At 30.5% G+C, this 7504-nt stretch overlaps 1 pseudogene; it reads left to right on the top strand.

Annotated features, from left to right (window-relative positions):
- Positions 1–6319: 6319 nt before the first annotated feature.
- LOC139903679 (5S ribosomal RNA) lies at positions 6320–6442 on the top strand (annotated as a pseudogene).
- Positions 6443–7504: the final 1062 nt, after the last annotated feature.

Below are 7504 nucleotides of genomic sequence, written 5' to 3'. Positions count from 1 at the left end.
AAAGTACTAATATGATTAAAGAAGTGTGTTTGTATGCGTGGGATATAGATCAGAAGCCATCACCTCTTATTGTTTACAATCAAATAATTAAAAAGTATAATATAACTAATGTTGTGATGTTAGACTATTTGTATGATTGCTAATATTAATAGATTGAGATTTGACACAAATAAAGTTAAGTGACCAGGGATAACACATATCCATCCACCTAACCCACCACCTCAACTTTATTATATTAAATACATAAATATTTTTATTCGTTATCTAAAACACAAAGTACCTCGCTAAGTAGTCCTATCGAGGTCTAAATTACTCAAACAGATATTTTCTGTGACCATAATCACGTGCACATTAATTTAGTCACATAATAAATTATCAATACATAATTTATTATTTCACTCCTTATAACTAAATCATATAAATTACTCATAATTTAAATATCATATTTAAATTATAATAATAAAATAACACAATATACCTAATTCTTCTAGGCCCATAACTAGGCTGTCACAATAGTCTTTGATCCTTGAAAGATGGTGAAGATTTTGCTATTTAGGCTTTTCTTGCTCTCTAAAACTGCTGCGTGAAGTGTGTTTTTCGTTTAGGGTTATTAATCCCCTTTTATAGGCTGCATGGATTAGCTGGCACCATCAAACCATCGCGTCGCGACACTCAGTATAAACCTGCTCCCAACTTTACCAAACTCTCGACATTTTTGTTTCACTTTACCTCGCGTCGCGACATAATATCCTCGCGTCGCGACATAATATCCTCGCGTCGCGACATTACTCTTAGACGGACTCTCCAACTTTTGGCATCCCTCGACATTTATTTCTTAAACGTACTCGCTCCGCGAGATCCAACAGTCGCGCCACGACTCTAATGCTATTCAGATACTAAGTTTGATTCTCGTGATAAAGATAGGAAAATGCTTTCGTTATAGATGATAATTGTTTTTATCGTAGTTAATTATTTATATATAATTATGATTAAAGTATTAAATATTAATCAGAATGTTATTATTATTATGATAAATATTATAATTTTCTGATGAATGTTATCATTTTTATGATTAATGTTAGAATTATATATTTTCTTTCTCAGGTTTTTCCAATTTTTTTTACGATTCTTTTGGATTCTGGTTCGAATCAACATTCATTTGTGCTTTGTTTAGTTTTTCATCCATTACGATTCATCAGAATAATAATAACGTTCGATCAATGTTATCATTACTTTTTCTGAAATCATTATGAATAGAGAAGACAAAAATTTCCGTTTTTGATTCCACTACCAAGTATTAAAAGCAACCAACTCCCCAAAGAGTTGATGTATCAGAAAATCACTACCCCAAATTACCACCAAAAATCACTACCCACAATTCAGCTCCATTAAAAACTCGTACTCTAATGTACGCAGTCTAGTAGGATTACTGTCTGTCTGTTTCCAACTCTTCATTGACCACAACAAAATTCGAGCCTAAGACATTTTGCAAAGATATCAGGGCCTAACCACTAGGTTATCTTGTGATATAAGGATTCACATTAGTAAATGAATGAAAGAACAATTATCATTTATCATCATGATGTTATTATTTTATGATGTATGATAACATTTTAACATCAATGAATCACAATATCACGCAAAATCAATTTCTTATCCACTTCAATAATGTCAATTCGAATTGAGGCTTCAATATCTTGAACAATCAAAATATTTTATAATTGCGAAGTGATTGAAACATTTCATCAAATACTTTATTTGCGCATTATAGATTAATCACTCTAAATTTCAAATTAATCAATCTAATTGATTTCTAACACTTCCAATAGCTTGAATGAACCTCATCTATCATAAATTCACACAAATTGCACGAATTAACTTAAACCGGTAATGAACAATTGTCATTAGTCTTTACAATAACATTCATCGTTATCGTTATATAGATGATTTTAGATCCAAAACTTAAAAACGAAATTTAGATATTTTCAGGCTACGATTCAAACATGAAAATTGATTCAAATCTGATTCCTAACTCTCGCTAATTGATTTCAAGACCTGTGAACAAGAGATTGATCCAAATTTTCAATTTTCATGATTTTTGGCTAAACTTTTGATTCTCGTTGGGATGATCAAATAAAGAAATTAGGACGTGTGATTTTGCAGAGACGATCACGAAATCATTTCTAGCAACTCTACAATTACAGATTTTACTAATTCATTCAAAAATGAGCTGGTATTGTATTTTTTGTTGATACGTTACAAATTGAAATAATCTATATCTATATCTATCTATATCTATCTATATATTATCTATATCTTATCTATATCTATATCTATATATCTATTTATATCTATACTAATTGAGTCCTAGAATCATAAGTATGGTGTATTACATACGTTTAATTCAATAAAATTTACACACGTAATTTAATATACTGGTAAAAAAGGTTAAAATTATTATGGTAAAAAAGTAAAAACCATATTAAATAAAAATGTCATAAATAAATTTTAAGTAATTAATAATCAATAAATATATAAACCTTTCATTTTCTAAGTAACGTAAGTTATTTTTTTAGCCTATATATATATATATATATATATATATATATATATATATATATATATATATATGTGTGTGTGTGTGTGTGTGTGTGTGTGTGTGTGTGTGTGCTCATTAACCCAACTCAATTAACTATTAATTTTGTTATTCTATATAACTACTTAATAACATGGTAAAAGTTTATAATTTTATTATATATATATATATATATATATATATATATATATATATATATATATATATATATACTCCAAGTATCATAAATATGCTCATTAACCCAACTCAATTACTATTATTTTTTTACCCAATATAATCACTTAACATGGTAAAAGTTTATAATTATTATCTATATCTATATATTTTGAGTCCTAGAAAATTAAGTATGTTGTAATAAATAAAATTAACTAAATAAAAAAATATAAAATAGTAAAGTAAAAAATTATGAATTATTTATGAATATAATGATTATTAAATTATTAAATACGTATCATTTATGAATAACTTAGCTCTTGATTTTCATAAGTATGATTTACCTCTTGCATTTTTTATCATAATAAAAAAAGTTAAAAATAAAATCTACCCATACTAATAAATTTATAGACTTATAGATAAATTTATATTATCATAGTTAAAAAGTTTTAAAACTAATCTACCAATTTTAATAAATATATTTAAATATATAGACTTAAAGATAGATTTATATCAACATTCATAGCATATTACCGTTTATAATTGAGTAATGAATTAGATATAATCCTAAAACTAAAGAATTGATATAGGTGACTATTGTACATTGTACTTGATCATCTTTCATCATAAAGAAATTAGCATAATGAAAATGTAAATAATGAAATAATAGTATTATCTATGACATAAGTTAAATTTGTTAAATATTTATTAAGCTAATTAGTTTCTTTTATTTTTCATTTTATTAAATATCTAACTTATAACCTTTCATTTTTCCTATAATAAATAGATAAGTTTCAAGCCTTTCATTTTTCTTATAATAAATATATCAGTTTTAATCTTTTCATTTTCTTATATTAAATAGCTAACTACTTTAATACATTGTTATCTATAAATATCCATTTTCATTTGTGAAATACTCATTTTTCATTTCAAAGTTAGTCATACTTTGCAATTGAAGTAATTAATAGAGTTTTATAGACGTTAGTTATTCATCATCATCGTCATCATGAATGATTTGTTCGTATAATGTCAAACATCCATCCATCACATTAGCATTATATATATGTATGTATATATATATATATATATATATAAATTTATTTCACATCAATTACATCTTAATGATATATATATATATATATATATATATATATATATATATATATATATATATATATATATATATATATATATATATATATGTCATTAAGATGTAATTGATGTGAAATGAATTTTTATCTTATTTTACGTAATTTTTATCTTCTTTGATAATTGTTTAGAATTCACTTAAAGATGTACATTTGATTTGTGTGTAGTTTTATTAATATATGTATATATGAGTGTACTTTCTTTGATAGTTGTTTTTATCTTTTTTGATGGTTGTCAACTCTTGCTCACTAGTAATTCGATACATAAATTTTAAAATATTAAAATTTGGAGCAAGTCGTGCAACGCACAGGCATTGCACACTAGTATATATATATAAAAAAATTGAGTCTAGAAAACTTAAATAGCCCTTAATAAATATGGTTTACTCCATATAGATTACCCTTTTTTAATACTATTTACCACATGAAAGTTACCCTTTATTTATGCTATTTACCATTGAGTATTGAAATATTAAATAGGCCATAGTAAATATTGGTTTGTATAAATATACATTACTCTTTATTGATGCTATTTACCACATAAAAGTTACCCATTTTTTATACTATTTAAGAATAAGAATAACCATAATCTATATATATATATATATATATATATATATATATATATATATATATATATATATATATATATATATATATATATATATATATATATATATAAATTGAGTCTAGAAAACTTAAATAGCCCTTAATAAATATTGTTTACTCCATATAGATTACCCTTTTTTAATACTATTTACCACATGAAAGTTACCCTTTATTTTTTATTTTTATTTTTTTAGCAAAAATTTTAATATTAATATATATATATATATATATATATATATATGTATATATATATATATATATATGTATATATGTATATATGTATGATCAAAAGGATCAGGTGGAACAACATTGAACAGATCATGACGATCTGAAAATACTTGGTCACAAACGACCAAAACTCATTGACACTCGTTCAATTCGTTCTAAATAGTATGAACACTAACATTGAAATACCGAGCGAACACTAATGAAATTACAACAGAAAATGCAAACAACCAATCCACCAAACCTAAAGCCTAAAACATATACATAACCCCGACTCCGTATCCGACCCTGCAACTTCACTTATCAGAAACCCCAAATTCAAATTATTCACCGGGCAACCCAATAACACCTAACCCGAGGCCTATTTTCCGAAGTCAACCAAGTCAACTACGCCGGCAACAACACCAAGCCCACTAAAGACTCGACAACGGGATAAATGGAATGAATGAACCAAACGCAAAGCAACCGATCAACATCCAAAGCAGATTCAAACCGTAAAGAAACCAGGCCATTTTCACCAAATTTTCCAGGACATTTACAACCCTGCTACCTCCAGCTGCCTTTTAGCGGCAAACAGCCACCACTAAAACCAACAGTAGCAGCAGCCATTAACCACCAAGTGCAGCCGCCTACAACCACCAGGGACCACCAACGACCGCTAACAAACATCTCAGGCCGCCATTAGTCGCCAACTATCCTAGGAAGTCGCCGGCAGCCGCAGGCAGCTGGAATGAACGGGGTTCAACACAAACAACACTACAACCACCATCTCAATGAATCCAAGCCCTACAACCACCAAAACCGAAACCATCCCTAAATAGGTATAGAGCTCCGACGGAGCTCGCCGCCTACACCCACCCAGAAAATAAAATTCCGGCAAAGAGGCACTAAGACAAAGAAACATCACGACATATCTAACCCCAACGAACGGGACAAAAGGACCAAAGCTGAGCACCCCAAACCAAATCCAAGAAACAGATCCTGTACTGACACTACCCGGAATCGTTGCCTGTTTGCCTGAGCTGTGACCGGAGAAGACGATCGGACCTCGCATCGCTAGAAGAGGAAGGTGGCTATTGTACTTTATTCAAACAAAAAGCAGGTAAATCCGACCACCGACGAGATGCTGTAATACCCAGTCCCACATCGATTTGTGTAACAAAGTTTGAGTCCTTTATAAGGTAACTTCCCTCCTTACCAGACACCACGCGTTTTGGGGCTACAAGCACAGAAGATCCCGTCAGAACTTTGCAGTTAAGCGTGCTCGAGCGGGAGTAGTACTAGGATGGGTGACCTCCTGGGAATGCCTCGTGTGGTCACCAAGAAAAAGCCGTGCGCCTGTGGTCAAAGCGGACAATATTGTGGTCGTGGTAAGGCGGGATGTTATAGATGGTATCAGAGCACTAGCCTCTCGAGGTGTGACAGGCACTTGGCTCGTGCATCTCCTGAGGTATAGATCCTGGACATCAATTTGTTTCGGCCTGACGAGGACGTCAGGATTCTAAGTGGGGGAGTTTGTAATACCCCATCCCACATCGATTTGTGTAAGAAAGTTTGAGTCCCTTATAAGGTAACTTCCCTCCTTACCAGACACAACGCATTTTGGGGCTACAAGCACATCAGATCCCGTCAGAACTCTGCAGTTAAGCGTGCTCGAGCGGGAGTAGTACTAGGATGGGTGACCTCCTGGGAAAGCCTCGTGTGGTCACCAAGAAAAAGTCGTGCGCCTGTGGACAAAGCGGACAATATTGTGGTCGTGGTAAGGCGGGATGTTACAGATGCCGGTGGTCGGAGGCGGCAGCATCAACTACTACAAAAGACTAGAGAAGAGTTGAAATGGAAAAATCGAAGGTGACATCAGCGTTTTTAGGAAATTTACAGAAGATCTAGGAAGTTTAAGAAATTAAGTGAAGATTTGGTAGTGGTTTGAAGTTGAAAAGTGGAGTACTGGCGGTGGTTGGGTAAATAGACGTAAAAGCAAAAGGAAAAGAGACTTGGCACAAAAACCAAGTCAGAGAGAAGTCAAAGATGCTTGTAACAAAAAATCACAGTTACCCTTTATTTATGCTATTTACCATTGAGTATTGAAATATTAAATAGGCCATAGTAAATATTGGTTTGTATAAATATACATTACTCTTTATTGATGCTATTTACCACATAAAAGTTACCCATTTTTTATACTATTTAATAATAAGAATAACCATAATCTATATCTATATCTATATATCTAACTAAATCCCGACTCCAAGTAAATTAATTATGCATTTTTACTCCATTTAATTAGGTTACAAAGGTAAAGATCTCAATCTCATTTACCTTCAGTTTGAAAAGCAAATACTCTCATTTACCGTCGGGACACATCTCATTTAATTGCTTACATATATTATAACGGACATCTCATTTAATTGCTTATGTGTATTATAACAATTGATTGGTGTAATTATGATTAAGTACCACTATATTGAATACAGAGTAAGATAAAGTAGTAAAAATTAAGAGTAGAATAGTAAAGAGTTAACAAAGCCATAAATTTTATGAATAAAACAAAAGATAGAATTTTATTAGTCTCTAACTTATATAGCCTTTTCATTTACCATCAATTTATATCTACAAAATATGTGTTAAAGTTGCTATATAAACGTGATGAACTTTAAAACAACACAATTTTCACTCCTCACCATGCGTTGTTACTACCTACATTTTACAACCGAAACAACCTTCAAGCTGTAAAATAATATCCAATTGTGTTGTATAGCGATGGTGATGAGTG

The sequence above is a fragment of the Rutidosis leptorrhynchoides genome, chromosome 3, assembly GCF_046630445.1.
Source record: "Rutidosis leptorrhynchoides isolate AG116_Rl617_1_P2 chromosome 3, CSIRO_AGI_Rlap_v1, whole genome shotgun sequence".
In the NCBI taxonomy this organism is placed as follows: Eukaryota; Viridiplantae; Streptophyta; class Magnoliopsida; order Asterales; family Asteraceae; genus Rutidosis; species Rutidosis leptorrhynchoides.
The sequence above is the reverse complement of the archived record's forward strand: the minus strand, read 5'-3'. Positions and strand labels throughout refer to the sequence as shown.